General features: G+C 43.6%; 1 pseudogene; it reads right to left on the reverse strand.

Annotated features, from left to right (window-relative positions):
- Nucleotides 1-1,493: 1,493 nt before the first annotated feature.
- On the reverse strand, nucleotides 1,494-21,544 carry LOC139365911 (rod cGMP-specific 3',5'-cyclic phosphodiesterase subunit alpha-like; annotated as a pseudogene).
- Between the last annotated feature and the right edge of the window lie 899 nt (nucleotides 21,545-22,443).

Genomic DNA, 22,443 nt, shown 5'->3' on the forward strand with positions numbered 1-22,443 from the left:
TGGGCATTAATTGATGTGTCAATGGTTGAGACTGTACACACGTACTGGAGCAAATAGAGTAGAGTAGGTCTTGAAGTATCCCTGTGCTACTATGATTGGGTGTTACACCACAAGGACAAGACAACACACAATCGCAGTAGTTCAAATAGTTGAATTCATATCTTTACAGTCCTTGTTTATGTGTTGCATATTCAGAGCCAATACATAAAGTGCATTGACACTGATACTATGCATACTAGACCTATACTATGCATACTTGACCTGCATCAACTAGTAATTACAATACAAGGAAGCAACAAAAGGGTATTTCTCTGGCTAAAAGGCTTACGCAGCAAATCAATTCAAATGAATTGAATACATACACATAGTTAGCAGATGTTATTGCGGTTGTTGCAAAATGCTTGTGTTCCTAGCTCCAACAGTACAGTAACATCTTAACAATTCACAACAATACACACCAATCTAAAGTAAAAGAATAGACTTGGGAAATATATAAATATTAGGATGAGCAATGTCGGAGTAGAGCAATGCCTACCATTCCCCCTGCTTTCTACAAGGAATAACATCTCATCTGACACAATCATATTTGGTATGATTCTATAATTCATTATTTTGATACAGTGGCTTGGGGAAGGGGAGGTGGGGTCCCTTGGAGTGTCTCTGTCAGCACTGAGCAGTTATTCTTGCTAAGGGGACATATCTAGCTAGCCTAGCAGGTGGACGGACACACTGACTGATGAAGGGCGACAGGTAGCCCAGCAGTTAAGAGCATTGGGCCAGCAACCGAAAGGTCGTTCGTTCAAATCCCAGAGCTCACTAGGTGAAAAATCTGCCAATGTGCCCTTGAGCAAGACACTTTAACCTTGTTGCTCTGGATAAGGGCGTCTGCTAAATGACTAGCATGTATCTTAAGGAGCCACTGGCCAGTTTTCCGCTCTTCTTGCATGTGGTTCACACATCAGTGTGATATTCTTTAACTGGATGTCTCTCATTCCTCTGCAGCCTCAGCCTCTATACGGCTACGCTGCCCTTGTGTCAGGACGAGACACTACGAGCATCGCTGAGCATCACAGCCCTATACGGGCAACCCTGACTGCAGCTCTCCCCTATTGGTGAAACACAGAGAGCGAGGCAGCAGCATCACCATCACGAGTGACGACACTACAATGCAGTGCTTAGCGAAGTGCTTGCGTGTGCTCACTACTGCGTGTCTAGCTGTGTGGTGTATAGTGGTGACGCACGGCTCTCCGCTACAGGAAAGGAAAACCCGCCTTCTGATCCCCTCTTCCAATCAGTTCTCATTCTACGCGCTCAATTAGGTTGCCACCCTCACGGGCATCGTTCTGTGTTTTGTAAGATTGTTATGTATGGCCCCAGTGGGACAGTTAACACACACACACACACACTATATCCTGAGGGAGGATGCAGCATCGCAGAGGGTATGATGCTAATGCTGTGGACTTAATTCTGCAGTGAGGGCCCAGTGCAGAGAGTTGAGTTACAGGTTTATGTACATTATTAATAACCATAGGATAACCACTGTTGAAATCAAAGATATATGTCTACATATACACTGCTCAAAAAAATAAAGGGAACACTAAAATAACACATCCTAGATCTGAATGAATGAAATATTCTTATTAAATACTTTTTTCTTTACATAGTTGAATGTGCTGACAACAAAATCACACAAAAATTATCAATGGAAATAACATTTATCAACCCATGGAGGTCTGGATTTGGAGTCACACTCAAAATTAAAGTAGAAAACCACACTACAGGCTGATCCAACTTTGATGTAATGTCCTTAAAACAAGTCAAAATGAGGCTCAGTAGTGTGTGTGGCCTCCACGTGCCTGTATGACCTCCCTACAACGCCTGGGCATGCTCCTGATGAGGTGGCGGATGGTCTCCTGAGGGATCTCCTCCCAGACCTGGACTAAAGCATCCGCCAACTCCTGGACAGTCTGTGGTGCAACATGTGAATTGTCACTTTAGAGGCTTTGCGTGTGGCTGAGTTTATAGAAAAATAGTGACGTTAATGTTTTTTGTGCTGAGACACTCAAGTACCCTGTTCATTTTTAAATCATGGATGGATGGAGCGAGACATGTCCCAGATGTGCTCAATTGGATTCTGGGGAACGGGCGGGCCAGTCCATAGCATCAATGCCTTCCTCTTGCAGGAACTGCTGACACACTACAGCCACATGAGGTCTAGCATTGTCTTGCATTAGGAGGAACCCAGGGCCAACCGCACCAGCATATGGTCTCACAAGGGGTCTGAGGATCTCATCTCGGTACCTACTGGCAGTCAGGCTACCTCTGGCGAGCACATGGAGGGCTGTGTGGCCCCGAAAGAAATGCCACCCCACACCATGACTGACCCACCGCCAAACCGGTCATGCTGGAGGATGTTGCAGGCAGCAGAACGTTCTCCACGGCGTCTCCAGACTCTGTCACGTCTGTCACATGTGCTCAATGTGAACCTGCTTTCATCTGTGAAGAGCACACAAATTCGCCTATGGCCTCCTCCACGTCTCCTGATGTACTGGCCTGTCTCCTGGTAGCGCCTCCATGCTCTGGATACTACGCTGTCAGACACAGCAAACCTTCTTGCCACAGCTCGCATTGATGTGCCATCCTGGATGAGCTGCACTACCTGAGCCACTTGTGTGGGTTGTAGACTCCGTCTAATGCTACCACTAGAGTGAAAGCACCGCCAGCATTCAAAAGTGACCAAAACATCAGCCAGGAAGCATAGGAACTGAGAAGTGGTCTGTGGTCACCACCTGCAGAACCACTCCTTTATTGGGGGTGTCTTGCTAATTGCCTATAATTTCCACCTGTTGTCTATTCTATTTGCACAACAGCATATGACATTTATTGTCAATCAGTGTTGCTTCCTAAGTGGACAGTTTGATTTCACAGAAGTGTGATTGACTTGGAGTTACACTGTGTTGTTTAAGTGTTCCCTTTATTTTTTTGAGCAGTGTATGTTTAGCCATTGGAAATGATACCCACCCACTTTATTCTAACCAAATTCCATATTTCTAAGTCAATTTTATATTGCCTAATCAACGAGGACAATCAGTTCATTGTAAATTCCACTAAAATGCCTAAGTATTCACATTCATTGCACAGGAATAGGCTGTGTTTGACATTGTCCACACCCTGCTCCATCCTGTGGATCCTGTAGCCTGATACAATTCCTTCCATATATAGGCCAGTGTACAGCATACTGTAAAGCTATGCTAGGCTAATGTTAACCAGCTCTTGTAAATCGATATCGGGTACAGGGACTGAAAGTTGGTGCTGAGAAGAATAGTCACTTTGGTCCAGGACTGGGAACTCTCTAGTCTAGTTGACAACACAGGTCTTTGACTGGGGGGCTGCTTCGGCTGCACTTCCTGTGTGAGAGATGGAACAACACAGGGTTAGAGTATTCACAAAGCGTCACAGACTAGAAGCGCTGATCTGGGATCAGGTCCTCCCTGTCCTTTTCCTCGTATTCATTAGGATCTAAAACTGATCCTAGATCAGCACTCCTACTCTGAGAAGCTTTATGAATATGGGCCCTGATCTCACATTGATTAAATGTAATTAGCCCCAGAGCATAAGCTATACATTGTTTGAAACAGAGATAGTCCAAGTTTTTGAGAGACAGTCTGCCATGTTTGGATTCCCCCCAAAATAGCTGCTCTTAGTAGTTTCCTCCATGTCTGAAGAGGACGTTTGGGGCATCTCTTAATGATATGGTCATTACTATGAGTGAGGTTCTTCACCAATGTTATAAATTCCACTGTGTAATAAATGTCAACAGTCTTAATCCCTGGTCTTTCCTGTGTCTGCCTGTGTGTCTCTTGGTGCTGTGTGTGTGTGTGTGTCCTTGTGTGTCTTACCCTGCTTGGCTGCGGTGGTGGCGACGGCTACCTCCTCTTTGGCCTCCTCCAGAGTGGCCAGCTTGGCTTTGTGCACCTCCTTCAGAGCATTCCACTCCCTTCTGTTGATCAGCAGGCGGTCCAGCATGGGAGTGATCTCCACCTGGAAACGAGAGAACTCCTAGAGGAGGTGGGAGGAGGTGGGAGGGGGGAGAAAAGGGGAAGAAGGAGAGGTGTGAGACAAGAGGGCGGTACAGTGCCTTGCAAAAGTATTCGGCCCCTTGAACTTTGCGACCTTTTGCAACATTTCAGGCTTCAAACATAAAGATATAAAACTGTATTTTTTGTGAAGAATCAACAACAAGTGGGACACAATCATGAAGTGGAACGACATTTATTGGATATTTCAAACTTTTTTAACAAATCAAAAACTGAAAAATTGGGCGTGCAAAATTATTCAGCCCCTTTACTTTCAGTGCAGCAAACTCTCTCCAGAAGTTCAGTGAGGATCTCTGAATGATCCAATGTTGACCTAAATGACTAATGATGATAAATACAATCCACCTGTGTGTAATCAAGTCTCCGTATAAATGCACCTGCACTGTGATAGTCTCAGAGGTCCGTTAAAAGCGCAGAGAGCATCATGAAGAACAAGGAACACACCAGGCAGGTCCGAGATACTGTTGTGAAGAAGTTTAAAGCCGGATTTGGATACAAAAAGATTTCCCAAGCTTTAAACATCCCAAGGAGCACTGTGCAAGCGATAATATTGAAATGGAAGGAGTATCAGACCACTGCAAATCTACCAAGACCTGGCCGTCCCTCTAAACTTTCAGCTCATACAAGGAGAAGACTGATCAAAGATGCAGCCAAGAGGCCCATGATCACTCTGGATGAACTGCAGAGATCTACAGCTGAGGTGGGAGACTCTGTCCATAGGACAACAATCAGTCGTATATTGCACAAATCTGGCCTTTATGGAAGAGTGGCAAGAAGAAAGCCATTTCTTAAAGATATCCATAAAAAGTGTAGTTTAAAGTTTGCCACAAGCCACCTGGGAGACACACCAAACATGTGGAAGAAGGTGCTCTGGTCAGATGAAACCAAAATTGAACTTTTTGGCAACAATGCAAAACGTTATGTCTGGCGTAAAAGCAACACAGCTGAACACACCATCCCCACTGTCAAACATGGTGGTGGCAGCATCATGGTTTGGGCCTGCTTTTCTTCAGCAGGCACAGGGAAGATGGTTAAAATTGATGGGAAGATGGATGGAGCCAAATACAGGACCATTCTGGAAGAAAACCTGATGGAGTCTGCAAAAGACCTGAGACTGGGACGGAGATTTGTCTTCCAACAAGACAATGATCCAAAACATAAAGCAAAATCTCCAATGGAATGGTTCAAAAATAAACATATCCAGGTGTTAGAATGGCCAAGTCAAAGTCCAGACCTGAATCCAATCGAGAATCTGTGGAAAGAACTGAAAACTGCTGTTCACAAATGCTCTCCATCCAACCTCACTGAGCTCAAGCTGTTTTGCAAGGAGGAATGGGAAAAAATGTCAGTCTCTCGATGTGCAAAACTGATAGAGACATAGCGACTTACAGTAATCACAGCAAAAGGTGGCGCTACAAAGTATTAACTTAAGGGGGCTGAATAATTTTGCACGCCCAATTTTTCAGTTTTTGATTTGTTAAAAAAGTTTGAAATATCCAATAAATGTCGTTCCACTTCATGATTGTGTCCCACTTGTTGTTGATTCTTCACAAAAAAATACAGTTTTATATCTTTATGTTTGAAGCCTGAAATGTGTCAAAAGGTCGCAAAGTTCAAGGGGGCCGAATACTTTCGCAAGGCACTGTAGATGAAGAAACGGAAAACATTCAGTTCAAAATACTAGTTAGATATATTTTGCTTGGTCTTCAGTGCCATCTAGTAGTTATTGATTCATGATAGAGATGCAGGGACTCAACTTGTACACAAAAGCACAGACAAAATCGATGAAACCACACTGCATCTTGGGAAGATCAGCTGATTTGGTCCTGTCCATCATTAGCTGGGGGGAAAGATATGAATCATGGGATTAGTAGTGCAAATGTATAGAAACAACAACTGGGCTCTACTTACTCCAGCTTAAGCAATCAAATAAACCTAAACTAAAATGTCCCATTCTGACACAAATGCTATTAAACTCCTAGGGAGCTGGCTGGGTAAAACGGTGTGAGTCAGGATATGGTCCAGTTGACTGGGCCGTGGTGACCGCTCTTTCTGACTCAGTGTACTACATAACAGGCAGTACATCACCACATGCCCAATGGGAATGCTCTCTCCCTCTCCCTCCCTCCATGCAGTTCTTACAATAGGCTGCTGCTCCAGCACAGTCCTCTCCAGGTCACCCTGCTCCCAGAACTCTGCAGCCACAGACAGCGCTACCTGCAGGCCCACACAGGAATGGTCACACACACAACACTGATTATGAAACTTACAGTATGATGATGTCCATAGCAACAAGAGTGCATTTGTTTGTGCACTCGTTAGTACGGAAATATTCTATTAAGATTTCATAGATACTGTTGTATGAAAGGCCTGCTCCTGATGCAATCCAGACCTCACGAGCAAAATGCCATTACAGAAAGGATATTCCACATTCCTCTCACATCCTTTGCTGAGAGCAACAGTGTACAGTAGTTCTGCAGTTACTATGCTGCCATATGAGAATAGCAGCAGGACTTCATTCTTCAAACATCTGTGTTAAATCCCCCATGTCCACCAGACATATGTGTTTTGTTTTGCCGGATGTCTAGCCTGCATTTTCCGTACTTGACACGTGGTAAAGCTAAGGCTAGCTTTGTCAAACAGAAATGTGCATTCTGTAGCACTAATTCCAATAAGTTTTGGGACACTGTAAAGTCCATGGAGAATAAGAGCACCTCCTCCCAGCTTCCCACTGCACTGCGGATAGGAAACACTGTCACCACCGTTAATCTACGATAATCTATCATTTCAATAAGCATTTTTCTATGGCTGGCCGTGCTTTCCACCAAGCTACCCCTACCCCGGCCAACATTTCAGCACCCCCTGCAGCAACTTGCCCAAGCCCCCCCCGCTTCTCCTTCACCCAAATCCAGACAACTGATGTTCTGAAAGAGCTGCAAAATCTGGATCCCTACAAATCAGCTGGGCTAGACATTCTGGACCCTCTCTTTCTAAAAAATATTGAAATTGTTGCAACCCCTATTACTATCCTATTCAAAATCTCTTTCGTATCGTCTGAGATCCCCAAAGATTGGAAAGCTGCAGCGGTCATCCCCCTCTTCAAAGGGGGAGACACTCTAGACCCAAACTGTTATAGACCTACAGTATATCCATCCTGCCCTGCCTTTCTAAAATCTTCGAAAGCCAAGTTAACATACAGATCACCGACAATTCCGAATCCCACCGTACCTTCTCCACTACGCAGTCTGGTTTCCGAGCTGGTCATGGGTGCATCTCAGCCACGCTCAAGGTCCTAAACAATATCATAACCTCCATCGATAAAAGACAGTACTGTGCAGCCGTCTTCATCGACCTGGCCCCAAGGCTTTCGACTCTGTCAATCACCTCATTCTTATCATCATACTCAATTGCGTTGGCTTCTCAAATGACTGCCTCGCCTGGTTCACCAACTACTTCTCAGGCAGAGTTCAGTGTGTCAAATCGAAGGGCCTGTTGTCCGGGCCTCTGGCAGTCTCTATGGGGGTGCAACAGGGTTCAATTCTCAGGCCGACTCTTTTCTCTGTATATACAGTGCCTTGCGAAAGTATTCGGCCCCCTTGAACTTTGCGACCTTTTGCCACATTTCAGGCTTCAAACATAAAGATATAAAACTGTATTTTTTTGTGAAGAATCAACAACAAGTGGGACACAATCATGAAGTGGAACGACATTTATTGGATATTTCAAACTTTTTTAACAAATCAAAAACTGAAAAATTGGGCGTGCAAAATTATTCAGCCCCCTTAAGTTAATACTTTGTAGCGCCACCTTTTGCTGCGATTACAGCTGTAAGTCGCTTGGGGTATGTCTCTATCAGTTTTGCACATCGAGAGACTGAAATTTTTTCCCATTCCTCCTTGCAAAACAGCTCGAGCTCAGTGAGGTTGGATGGAGAGCATTTGTGAACAGCAGTTTTCAGTTCTTTCCACAGATTCTCGATTGGATTCAGGTCTGGACTTTGACTTGGCCATTCTAACACCTGGATATGTTTATTTTTTAACCATTCCATTGTAGATTTTGCTTTATGCTTTGGATCATTGTCTTGTTGGAAGACAAATCTCCGTCCCAGTCTCAGGTCTTTTGCAGACTCCATCAGGTTCTCTTCCAGACTGGTCCTGTATTTGGCTCCATCCATCTTCCCATCAATTTTAACCATCTTCCCTGTCCCTGCTGAAGAAAAGCAGGCCCAAACCATGATGTTGCCACCACCATGTTTGACAGTGGGGATGGTGTGTTCAGCTGTGTTGCTTTTACGCCAAACATAACGTTTTGCATTGTTGCCAAAAAGTTCAATTTTGGTTTCATCTGACCAGAGCACCTTCTTCCACATGTTTGGTGTGTCTCCCAGGTGGCCTGTGGCAAACTTTAAACGACACTTTTTATGGATATCTTTAAGAAATGGCTTTCTTCTTGCCACTCTTCCATAAAGGCCAGATTTGTGCAATATACGACTGATTGTTGTCCTATGGACAGAGTCTCCCACCTCAGCTGTAGATCTCTGCAGTTCATCCAGAGTGATCATGGGCCTCTTGGCTGCATCTCTGATCAGTCTTCTCCTTGTATGAGCTGAAAGTTTAGAGGGACGGCCAGGTCTTGGTAGACTTGCAGTGGTCTGATACTCCTTCCATTTCAATATTATCGCTTGCACAGTGCTCCTTGGGATGTTTAAAGCTTGGGAAATCTTTTTGTATCCAAATCCGGCTTTTAACTTCTTCACAACAGTATCTCGGACCTGCCTGGTGTGTTCCTTGTTCTTCATGATGCTCTCTGCGCTTTTAACGGACCTCTGAGACTATCACAGTGCAGGTGCATTTATACGGAGACTTGATTACACACAGGTGGATTGTATTTATCATCATTAGTCATTTAGGTCAACATTGGATCATTCAGAGATCCTCACTGAACTTCTGGAGAGAGTTTGCTGCACTGAAAGTAAAGGGGCTGAATAATTTTGCACGCCCAATTTTTCAGTTTTTGATTTGTTAAAAAAGTTTGAAATATCCAATAAATGTCGTTCCACGTCATGATTGTGTCCCACTTGTTGTTGATTCTTCACAAAAAAATACAGTTTTATATCTTTATGTTTGAAGCCTGAAATGTGGCAAAAGGTCGCAAAGTTCAAAGGGGCCGAATACTTTCGCAAGGCACTGTATCAATGATGTCGCTCTTTCTGCTGGTGATTCTCTGATCCACCTCTACGCAGACGACACCATTCTGTATACATCTGGCCCTTCTTTGGACACTGTGCTAACTAACCTCCAAACAAGCTTCAACGCCATACAACAGTCCTTCCGTGGCCTCTAACTGCTTTTAAATGCTAGTAAAACTAAGTACATGCTCTTCAACCGATTGCTGCCCGCACCTTCCCACCAGACTATACAATATACCACCCACCACTGTGACATGTATGCTCTCGTTGGCTGGCCCTCACTACATATTCATCATCAAACCCACTGGCTTCAGGTCATCTATAAGTATTTGCTAGGTAAATCCCCTCCTTATCTCACGCTAGCAACACCCACCTGTAGCACACACTCCAGCAGGTATATTTCACTGGTCATCCCCAAAGCCAACACTTCCTTTGCCCGCCTTTCCTTCCAGTTCTCTGCTGCTAATGACTGGAACGAATTGCAAAAATCACTGAAGCTGGTGTCTTATATCTCCCTCTCTAACTTTAAGCATCAGCTGTCAGAGCAGCTTACCGATCACTGCAGCTGTACACAGTCCATCTGTAAATGGCACACCCAACTACCTCATCCCCATATTATTACTTACCCTCTTGCTCTTTTGCACCCCAGTATCTGTATTTGCACATCATCATCTGAACATCTATCACTTCAGTGTTAATGCTAAATTGCTATTATTTCACCTCTATGGCCTATTTATTGCCTTTACCTCCCTACTCTTCTACATTTACACACACTGTACATAGATTTTTCTATTGTGTTATTGACTGTACGTTTGTTTATGTGTAACTCTGTGTTGTCGTTTTTGTCACACTGCTTTGCTTTATCTTGGCCAAGTCGCAGTTGTAAATGAGAACTTGTTCTCAACTTGCCTGGTTAAATAAATGTGAATAAATGTGAAATATTTTATTTTTTAAATATATGCTTCACTTTTCAACTAGATAAAAGCTAGCTAGTTTGAGTCTGTGTGTGTACTTCCATTTGTACCACCTCAAGGTAAAGCAACGCACAAGTGGAAAATACTGAATGCATGCAGTACACAGAGTGCAACGCAGCTTTGGGGACTACTCCATTGACAATGAAAGTCTTTTGCCGGAACACAAAGAGTTTGATGCATTTGGTGGACATGAGGCATTACCTTGCTCTGGATCTCCCATGGTTTGGCGACAGCAGACAGATCACAGGCCGCCATCATCATAGCCCTGAGTATGTAGAGGTCAGATAGAGTGTGTTAGAGTTCAAAGGTCTGTAGGAAAAGCAGTTGTACAATTATTTTCTCCACACCTTAGTGAAAACATAATTGATGACGGATTGTGTTTTAAGTCTAATGTGGTCTTGGACCTGTAGCCAAAGACATCCATAGTTTATCTTTGTCTTAGTTTTTGTCCTGTCTTAGTTTAGTCTTTGTTTCTGCCCTGTTTAGTCTTTGTTTCTACCCTGTTTTGTCTTAGTGTCTACCCTGTTTTGTCTTAGTGTCTACCCTGTTTTGTCCTAGTGTCTACCCTGTTTTGTCCTAGTGTCTACCCTGTTTTGTCCTAGTGTCTACCCTGTTTTGTCCTAGTGTCTACCCTGTTTTGTCTTAGTGTCTACCCTGTTTTGTCTTAGTGTCTACCCTGTTTTGTCTTAGTGTCTACCCTGTTTTGTCTTAGTGTCTACCCTGTTTTGTCTTAGTGTCTACCCTGTTTTGTCTTAGTGTCTACCCTGTTTTGTCCTAGTGTCTACCCTGTTTTGTCTTAGTGTCTACCCTGTTTTGTCTTAGTGTCTACCCTGTTTTGTCCTAGTGTCTACCCTGTTTTGTCCTAGTGTCTACCCTGTTTTGTCCTAGTGCCTACCCTGTTTTGTCTTAGTGTCTACCCTGTTTTGTCTTAGTGTCTACCCTGTTTTGTCTTAGTGTCTACCCTGTTTTGTCCTAGTGTCTACCCTGTTTTGTCTTAGTGTCTACCCTGTTTTGTCTTAGTGTCTACCCTGTTTTGTCTTAGTGTCTACCCTGTTTTGTCTTAGTGTCTACCCTGTTTTGTCTTAGTGTCTACCCTGTTTTGTCTTAGTGTCTACCCTGTTTTGTTTGAAAAGTGAAATAATACAAAGGCATCCATAGTTTCCTCCATAGGGCACAACTACATTCATATGCCTAGGCCTACTACTCAGCTAGGAAATTCACCTAAATGACTATCGCCTTGCGAGTGGTCTCCTGTGTCATGTACTTGGTCCAATCATCCCAGCTCTCGTAGGTCTTGGATTTGTCCACCATCTTTTGGAACATGGTTATTTTCCTACAGACAGGAGAAAAATCATCCTCAGTTACCATGACTCAGGATGCCGTCCAAATGGAACCCTATACCCTGTATCTATTCCCTATATAGTCCATTACTTTTGACCATGGCCGATAGGGTTCTGTGCACTATGTAGGGAATAGGGTGCCATTTGGGACGAACAGACCATCTCTCTGCTCTCAGGTATGTACTGTATGTATTATGGGGACATGCATTTAAAAAATATTTGAGAAATACAGCGGTACCCACTCACTTGAAGTAGAGAGCGAGGTCGGTGGCGATGGTGGCGATGTCCATCAGATGTTTGACATGCTCATGCTGAGCACGACTTAGATTCGGACAAATATTTAAGGCCTGAAACAGGTACCAAGATAATACTTATGTTATCACATTCAAACTTAACATGTACTGTTGAATCTGGGAATACCAACACATATGTATAATATATCAAATGTATGAATAAGTAATAACAAACAAAGCCCGAGGATAATTCAAATATTCCAATCCCTAGAGGGAAGTATGAAGCCGCTGCCTGCCACAGTTCATGGTTCCGTGATGTTGTGAACACTGAAAGTTGCCTAATTATCTGATGGCTGGTGGGCAGATTCTCCCAGGCACATTCTGTGCCATCAGAACTGCATCATTCACAGTCTAGCTTCTCCAAGGGAGAAACTACCCCTCTCAGGTCAGAACCTAGAGAGGCTCAGGCAGCATCCCAAATAGAATCCTATTCATTATATAGCGCACTACTTTTGACTGGAGCCCTATGGGCTCTGGTCAAAACTGGTGCACTATGTACAGATAGGGCGCCATTTGTGAGGAAAACTCATTCACAAGATCTCTCAGCAGGGTCTTCCCAATCTCCAGATGGTGTCTCTCCAAGATGGAGGAGCCGTGGAGCTTGGCAAGAGGTTTTCCAGACCTGACAAACACAGGAGGGAGAGGAAGATTGAGATCGATTGCAAAGATAGATTAGCCATTGGTAAGTAACGAGTCATTGCTTTCTCAGTTGCTGTCTCTACACTTTTCCAGGTACATGTATCACTGTAGGCAGCAGACCTGCATTCAAATAGTATTGGTTTTCCTTCAAATACTTAAACTACGCTTGATTGAACTTACTCTAGCTTACTCTGGTACTCTAGACAGGCTCAAATCAAACATTCAGAATATTTGAAGGACAACAAACACTATTTGAACACAGTCATTCCATTACTTCACCTGGTAGAGGTTGTTTGTGCCTCTGTGGTCGATATCGTGGCATAAGCCGGCTGTTGGCCATGGTCATGGTCTCTAGGTCTGTGTAGTAACGCTTCAGGTCACCTGTCTAATGCAAAGATACAGAAAGTTAGGTTAGGTCACATGTCTAATGACGCAAGAAATTAGGTTAGGTCACATGTCTAATGACACAAGAAATTAGGTTAGGGCCAGGATTCATGGAGCTTCCCCCAGAAGCAGTACGGAGCCACACCTGTGCCTCTTATTAATGTCCTTGCAGTGACACCCTCTCCACCCCCACGCCGCTCCCAGCCTGCTCCTATGGAGACGCCTGGCTCTGTAGGCCTCATTAGAACCAATAAAGCATGGACCCACCGAGCTACACAGCCACACAGCCACGCAGGGCTGCTGATAATGAGCCTGACGCTCCTCTCTGCTCCTCCTCCCTCTGCGAGTTATGAATATCTGAGGAATTTACTGTGATTATACATTATAGGGACACTGCAGCGAGAGGAAGGGTCACGCTTGGATGACTCGTTACATTACATGGAAGGAGGGTATTGGTGTCAGGAGGTTCACAGCGCAGTAAAGATAGACTCTTACACCTGGCCGCCACAGCTTGAAGATGTATTACATGTATCAACTGTCACGGTATCATCATCCACGGTAATGTAGGTTATGTTTTTATCCCTGAGGGTTTGTGTAATGTAAGGCTTAATACGTCCCAAAGGGCACCCTTTTCCCTATAGAGTGCACTACAAGTAATACAAGTACCTGAGGAAGAGGGTGCAATTTGGGACTCTTACTTTTTGTAATAGAATGCTGGTTAGCTGTAGATGAGAGGAGGTACTCACCATGAGCAGAGTGAACATGGTCTGGCCCACGTTGAAGCCACGACTCCAGTTGTGGTAGGTGATCCGCCTGTAGCCCTTACTCAGGGAGTAACAGAACCTGGTGAGGGTCTGAGAGGAACATACATAGGGATAGTTATGGGTCAGCTAGTTATAGCAGAAACACATATCATAAAGCCAATGTAACCAGGGTAGCTAACATCTTCTACATTGGGATCCTATCAAATCATTAACTATAACCAGCATAAACTGTCATGATTTAGTTATTAAATGTTAATCATGCAATTGTTACGACTGAATTGTATAGCGTTGCTTTATTACACATTATTGAGCAGAACTATGCATCTGTAATGGAAGAAACGTGACTTGGTAACAGTAGGAACAAGAGACTCTTGCCAAGATGCTTCTTCATCAGAGATGTCTCACCTCGCGGGGGACGTGGAACTTGTCCACCACACCCAACTCGTAGTACATCTTAATGCCTAACTTGACCAGGTCTAAATGACTGTGCTCAAAGTCACAGAAGTGAAACTCAAAGATCTCCGACTTGGTAGAGGGCGGTAGAACTTCAGACTGTATGGAAACAGGGAAACAAAGTGCATTATGTAGACTACCAAGGCAGCTAGCCAGCCAGCCAGCCAGCCAGCCAGGCAGTCAGCCAGTCAGCCAGACAGCCGACAGAGGCAAATAGAAAATAAATGGAATAGTTGTTTACCAGGAGTGCTTCCAGGTCAGCCTCCTCACACTCATGTGGCTCCTTTCCAACCCTCTAAAAGCAAATAACATCAAAAGTGTTCACCTAGGATGACATAAAGCTATATCAATCCATTTCTGGATTCCCTGAAAACCACTGTTCTTTTTCTGTAAAAAAGTTCTGTCTAAATCTCACAGATAGTAACTAACATTCCACCATTGATTGATTACCCCGTATCTAGTATGGCAGGCTATTTACCATGTTATAAATTTGTTTTTCCCCACCTGTGTGTGAATAACTTGACTTTACCCACCAAGACATTCTGGGTCTCATTTGTCCTGCACTTGATGTGGTACAGCACCATGTCCTGGAAGATGTCCTTCCTGTTCTCTGGCTTGTTCCACTTGTCATAGGCGTCTGTGTTGCGCACAGACCAGCCAAGGAACTGGGTAAGAGACTGCAATGACCAACGATAGAGTTAGACTATTGTATTTCAGACCTTGGTTCACAAAATCAGTATACACAGGCACTATCAAACGGGATTTGAGAGGGGGATGTGGTACAATAACGATAGGGAAGCTATATTTTAAAATGGATTACTGTAACTTACAATGTTATTGATTCATATTTCAAAGGCTCTATAAAGTTATATTATGCGTTAGCTGGCACTATCCCTAATGTAAGAGTGGATGAGAGGAGAGGAGAGTAGAGGAGAGTAGAGGAGGAGGCTTGACTCCAACCAATAAATAATGCAGATGCTGTCAATGGCCTGTGTTTATTTATACAGCGGTGACTCAGTATCTTCGCTCTACTTCCCCCTCAGTAACACTTGAGAGTAGCATACCTCCATTAAAGTTGCATCCTGCTCGTCAAAGGGTTTCCCATCTTTCCTGAGGTCGAAGGTGGCCACTGCAACTATTTCTTCCTTCTGGGACAGCACCTTCTTAATGGTCAAGCCAGATGTATCTACAGGCCCTTTCTGAACAGGACAAGGAAACAGGAACCATCTGACGTCAATGGCTTTGCATCGGGTTCACAGCAGTACAAAAACAATATTTGACGACTTGAACCGGACATCCTTGACTTTGAACGTGTTCGTCCTCAGCGATGCATGACTTGGAACTAAAATTTGAAATACTTTGTATGGATAAGTCATTGCCAAGTGCTGGAAATAGCAGTATCAGTCTACTACAATGATACTCCACTTGGCCACAGGACTATAGCCCCTTCAGTAGCAGAGATAATATCTGTTTTGATTGATGCATTCACTCTTTAAGATCTGACGTCGACCCTGTTTGCGACGGGTGTCGGCATGCTACTGCTTTATTGATACATATGTTTTGGTCTTGCCCTTCACTACATAACTATCTGTCTGCCATCTTTAATACCATATCTAAAGTACTACAGGTACATTTTGCTCCTACTGCCATAACATCATTATTTGTTGGCAAGAAGGTTGATTTTACTTCGGGGGAAATCACCCTCTCCTCCTCATTTTGCGTGGATTAAAAATGTCTTACACTTTAGTAAATTGGAGAAGATATACCCTACGGGGTTCTACCGAAGGTGGCAGCCTTTCTTTAACTATGTAGAGACAATGCAATTTCCCTCTACTCCACTGCAAACTGCCTAGCCTAGTTTTGTATTTAATTTATTTACCTTTGTTAGGGTTTAATATTAGACTGACTTATTATTAGAATTGTTCTATTCATTTTGAAGACTAGCCGTGTTTTTAAAACTTTGTTGTTGTAATTTATTACGTGTTTTGTTATGAAAAGGTTACTTAAGAATTTCATATTCTTGTATGGCCATATACATTCCTACATCCTTCAAAAAGCATTTTTACATGGTATATTTGAATGTATAAAATGTGCAATATTCTGTATTTCAATCATTGTTTAAACTGGAACTGTGAAGAAATACCAATACAAATAGTTACAAAAAACAGCAATTATTTGTGCATTTGACAGCACTGAGCTAATCAGACAGAGATCTGATCTTACTTGGACGCTGAAGAAGTAATCCTGGGCTGCATTCATAATGTTACAGATCTGGAGGGGAGAAGAGGAAATATGGAAGAGAGGAGAGGATGATCATGGTCACTCAGATGAAAAGCACTGCACGATTAATTACAATATCCACAGAATTGCAATTATCCATCATTTCAGTGCAAGAGTACATTTCATTTCCAGGCTGTGTAAGTTTGACAGCTGCGTAATTAACTATAATGGCTTTCTGGTTGTCTGGTGCCCATGGATACCATGTACAGGGAAGAGAAGACATGGGCTGCATCCGGGAATGGCACACTACCATCCCCATGCACCCTGGTCATAAGTAGTACACTACATATTGAACAGGGTGCCATTTTGGATGCATTCATTCTTCAGTAAGTAAGGGAAGGCTTCTCAGCTCACCAGTCCCTCCTTAGACACGTAGGTGGGGCAGGCCACTGGCAAGAGCCCAGGGGTCCGGAGCAGGGTTATTGACAAGAACGGGGGAGATGGAGACAAGAACATGATACTATTACTTCAAAGTTCCAAGAAAAAAAGTACCAAATCAACTTCATTAATACATGCACCCAAATGTAATTGTGTGTGTAAAAGCTGCACATACAGTGCCTTGCGAAAGTATTCGGCCCCCTTGAACTTTGCGACCTTTTGCCACATTTCAGGCTTCAAACATAAAGATATAAAACTGTATTTTTTTGTGAAGAATCAACAACAAGTGGGACACAATCATGAAGTGGAACGACATTTATTGGATATTTAAAACTTTTTTAACAAATCAAAAACTGAAAAATTGGGCGTGCAAAATTATTTAGCCCCTTTACTTTCCGTGCAGCAAACTCTCTCCAGAAGTTCAGTGAGGATCTCTGAATGATCCAATGTTGACCTAAATGACTAATGATGATAAATACAATCCACCTGTGTGTAATCAAGTCTCCGTATAAATGCACCTGCACTGTGATAGTCTCAGAGGTCCGTTAAAAGCGCAGAGAGCATCATGAAGAACAAGGAACACACCAGACAGGTCCGAGATACTGTTGTGAAGAAGTTTAAAGCCGGATTTGGATACAAAAAGATTTCCCAAGCTTTAAACATCCCAAGGAGCACTGTGCAAGCGATAATATTGAAATGGAAGGAGTATCAGACCACTGCAAGTCTACCAAGACCTGGCCGTCCCTCTAAACTTTCAGCTCATACAAGGAGAAGACTGATCAGAGATGCATCCAAGAGGCCCATGATCACTCTGGATGAACTGCAGAGATCTACAGCTGAGGTGGGAGACTCTGTCCATAGGACAACAATCAGTCGTATATTGCACAAATCTGGCCTTTATGGAAGAGTGGCAAGAAGAAAGCCATTTCTTAAAGATATCCATAAAAAGTGTAGTTTAAAGTTTGCCACAAGCCACCTGGGAGACACACCAAACATGTGGAAGAAGGTGCTCTGGTCAGATGAAACCAAAATTGAACTTTTTGGCAACAATGCAAAACGTTATGTTTGGCGTAAAAGCAACACAGCTGAACACACCATCCCCACTGTCAAACATGGTGGTGGCAGCATCATGGTTTGGGCCTGCTTTTCTTCAGCAGGCACAGGGAAGATGGTTAAAATTGATGGGAAGATGGATGGAGCCAAATACAGGACCATTCTGGAAGAAAACCTGATGGAGTCTGCAAAAGACCTGAGACTGGGACGGAGATTTGTCTTCCAACAAGACAATAATCCAAAACATAAAGCAAAATCTACAATGGAATGGTTCAAAAATAAACATATCCAGGTGTTAGAATGGCCAAGTCAAAGTCCAGACCTGAATCCAATCGAGAATCTGTGGAAAGAACTGAAAACTGCTGTTCACAAATGCTCTCCATCCAACCTCACTGAGCTCGAGCTGTTTTGCAAGGAGGAATGGGAAAAAATTTCAGTCTCTCGATGTGCAAAACTGATAGAGACATACCCCAAGCGACTTACAGCTGTAATCGCAACAAAAGGTGGCGCTACAAAGTATTAACTTAAGGGGGCTGAATAATTTTGCACGCCCAATTTTTCAGTTTTTTATTTGTTAAAAAAGTTTGAAATATCCAATAAATGTCGTTCCACTTCATGATTGTGTCCCACTTGTTGTTGATTCTTCACAAAAAAATACAGTTTTATATCTTTATGTTTGAAGCCTGAAATGTGGCAAAAGGTCGCAAAGTTCAAGGGGGCCGAATACTTTCGCAAGGCACTGTAAATATGATAAGATAATGTCCTGGTATATAATTCGATTTTCTACATCATTGATGAAATTACTCCCGGTATAACTTTGAGCTCCTCTTTTCCATGTAAAATGTAGTCAATCACTTTGTAGAAGTTTACTTCCTGGAGATAAATGAGTTGCATGTCATTAGAATCAGATTGTATGAGTTGATGTATGAATACATAATTGGACACAGCAGTGTATGGACTCAGATCTGTACAGGTGATTTGTCTACTGTACTGTTTAGTCACTAGTCACTCACTCTGCCATCAGGAGTGTCTCTCAATATCTGTGATCTCCTCAAACACTTTACTGGCAGACCAGAGCAGGACCTATAAGGATGGGAGGAGGTGTAGTTATGGAGTCAAGCAGGAAAAGCATATCATTTAGTAATAAAGAAATATAAGCAGGCCTCATCATCAATATAATCTGGAGAGGTCTTACCTGTCCCCTTCTGGTCTCACAATTGTGATGGTAGCTCAGATGGAACACTCTTAGGATCAAGTTCACATAGTTGAGATACTTCAACAGAGTCTGTAAAGTGCAAAAACATCTACATTCAGTCTTACTTTAGCAGTGATGCATTTCTGAGCTTAATCTGTCAACATAAGCAGGCTGAGGGTCAGCGGCAGACTGGCAGGTCCATTCTTTGCCCAGTGGGCCTGTCTAACTTGGGTTTTTTGCACAAAATTATAATTATTTGGCTAATAATGTAGGCCTCAAGGGGGGAAAAAAGGTCCAATGTGGGGGGCCTCGTGAAAAAAAAAATGGGCTGGTGTGGGGGCCTCAAGGAAAATAATGGGCTGGTGTGTTAGAGATGCCAGGGCCGATTTTTGGTCCCAGTCCGCAGCTGCTGAGGGGAGTGGGTAGGGTTAGAGAGGTTACCTCTTCATCCTGCTTAGGGAAGTGGGGAGCTCCAATCTTGTTCACAGCTATCATAGCAGCCACCATATCCTTGCCGCTCATGATGGGGGCAGCCAGGACACTTTTGTTCTGATATTCTTGGATCTGGTCCACAAAGTCACTGTAGTGGCAGCTCTGAGGGGTAATCCAGAAAAAGGTTTTTAGAACTAATAAACGAGCATCTGTCAATGTACTGCATCTTGTTACATTGAATTGTTACTTTTGATCATAAATCCATTGTTGAGATCATTTAACTTGCATGTCACAGTGAATCCCTAGAGCAAAAGTCAAATAAAAAGTCAAATTATTATATTATTATGTAAAAACTAACTTCGATAACACTATTAAACTTTGCTAAAAACATAATATGCTTTTATGGAGACTCATATTAATCCAAGAATAAATGAATTCACTGTCATATCATCTAACGATAAGAACGGTTTGTTCTCTCAGTGTCATTGTGAGCTATTCTTGACTGGAGAATATGTATCATGATGAAAAACATCTGGATTAAAAGGAAAGGACATTACAGGCGACTTTGAATAAAATGAAGGTGAGATCTCTTGCAATTACGCTAACTTTGGGGAAAATGGCTTTGAGCTATGACCTTTAGAAATAATCCAGGATCGCTCTAATTCAGCTGAGATTAACGGGCTTTATCCCCTGCAGGCCCAGTAACACCCAGCAGCCATGCCTCCCTGCACAACCGATTGGTGGGGGAGGGGACTGCCTTGCCGTGGCAATCCCACGCCACACTTACATATCGCAGTAATGTTGGCTCTGTCTTTCACTAGGGAAAAGCAAGACACAGAGCTCGAACCATCCTCCCCCTAATTACCATAAATAATTCTGCCAACTATACCAGGGTGAACGGAGCAGTCTCTCTCAGGGGTTGGACACTCTGTAATCCTTGATATCAGTTGAGTAATCATATGTCTCTATTTCACAAAACAATGTTTCCTTTGTGAAGGTCTATTGACAGGAAAACATGTCTAATCATGGTACTTTGGCTGTATTACTTTGTTATTATTTGATAAAGGATATATTATCTGTGAGTGTTGGTGAATAACAAGGTTCTAGATGTGGATACTACGAATGTATCTGTAATCAAAGGCACTGCATGGTTTAATTTGAAAACAGCAAACACAAATCATTTTAATACAGGTATGGACAATGATGGCCGTCCACTGAGGATAAGTAGTAACGTGACAAACATATAAAGTATGAAATTAAGCTTGGCAATCATTTTCAAATGTTAAAAGTATTGGCTCTAATAAAAATTGACCTGGCTTTGAGGGAATTAGTATAACCAATGTGATGGCCTTATGCTGCCATCTAGAGGCAGTAGGCAAGTAGGCCTCTGAATCTGTCAGTACTAATGCTCTCATCTATATAGTGGAATGCAATACTTCAATACTTCACTACATTTCATAGAAATAAACATGTCCAATTGTATAAGATAACACAAACTGGGAGATCAACTGTAAAGTGGCGATTAGGTTCTTACCTGTATTGGGAATGTGATTTTTTTAAATCGCAAGGTTTCTCCACAATTGAGCTATCGCTTTATATGTTTACCTGTGAGACATCTGGAATGTTAACAGTCTTCTTAGTGGTGATCACATGGCCCACGATGCCAATGTCCATGGGAAAGACTATCTCACTATCCGGCTGGACCAGGCACTCCTCCAGGGTGGCGTCCTTGTGCACGTTGAAGAGTCTCGTGACCAGCCGTGCCGTTACGCATCCGGTGCATGAACAGGCTCATCTTCTCTGACCGAAAACATGAAGCTGAGATGTTTCGTGAAATTGAAGCCTTCTCCATCTGGTGGTTGTCCTGCAGGTCTCTGACCATGTCAAATATGATCTCACTCTCTTCCACCATGTTCAGCTCATGGAAGCTGCTGATATTCACTTGGGAAGTCTTGTTGTCTTGAAAAAGGTTAGAGATGACCTTCGGGCGGAACTTGGCATCATAGTATTGCTTGGAGAAGTCAGGGTTGCTGTCGAGAAACTTCTCCACCACATCTTTGTCCACGGCTGCCATTTCTCAGTTGCTGTGTGTGGTGTGTGTATCCTCCTTCTCCTCAGAGAGTACCTAAACTGACTGCAGGTAGTTGAGAAGAACTTAGCAGGATGGTTTTAAATGGTCATGTGTGTTGATAAGCCTGCATCCAATTACACATTGAGATTATAATACGGTATGTTATGTTCACATGTTGCCAGACGTATAGGCCTACCTGGAATTTGTCTCCTCAATGAATAACCTTTTGTAGGCCTACAGTACTCCTGGGTGTCACGGCCATCGTTCAAGGAAGACCAAGGTGCAGCGTGGTGAGCATACATTTTATTTTATTTAGTGAAATGTCATTGCTGGCCCCGGACTGGGGACCCTCGCTGGAGGCTCCGGACTGGAGACCGCCGCTGGAGGCTCCGGACTGGAGGCCGTCGCTGGAGGCCCCGGACTGGGGACCGTCGCTGGAGGCTCCGGACTGGAGACCGTCTCTGGAGGCTTCGTGCCATGGATCATCACTGGAGGCTTCATGCCATGGATCATCACTGGAGGCTTCTTGCCATGGATCATCACTGGAGGGAGGAGACGTATGGGCAGCCTGGTGTGTGGAGCTGCCACAGGGCTCACCAGGCTGGGGAGACATACAGGAGGCCTGGTTCTTGGAGCAGTCACAGGACACACCAGGCTGGGGAGACATACTGGAGGCTTGGTACTTGGCGGAGGCACCGGATACACTGGGCCGTGGAAGCGCACTGGAGGTCTCGAGCGCAGAGCCTGCACAACCCGCACGGGAGACACCGTGCGCTCCACCGCATAACACGGTGCCTGACCAGTACCGCTTCAGAGTTGACTCAGGTCTCCAACCTGACTCAGCCAATCTCCCGTGTCCCCCCCCCCCACCCCCCATAAATGTTTGGGGCTGCCTCTCGTTC

The sequence above is a fragment of the Oncorhynchus clarkii genome, chromosome 14 (assembly GCF_045791955.1).
Source record: "Oncorhynchus clarkii lewisi isolate Uvic-CL-2024 chromosome 14, UVic_Ocla_1.0, whole genome shotgun sequence".
Classification (NCBI taxonomy): Eukaryota; Metazoa; Chordata; class Actinopteri; order Salmoniformes; family Salmonidae; genus Oncorhynchus; species Oncorhynchus clarkii.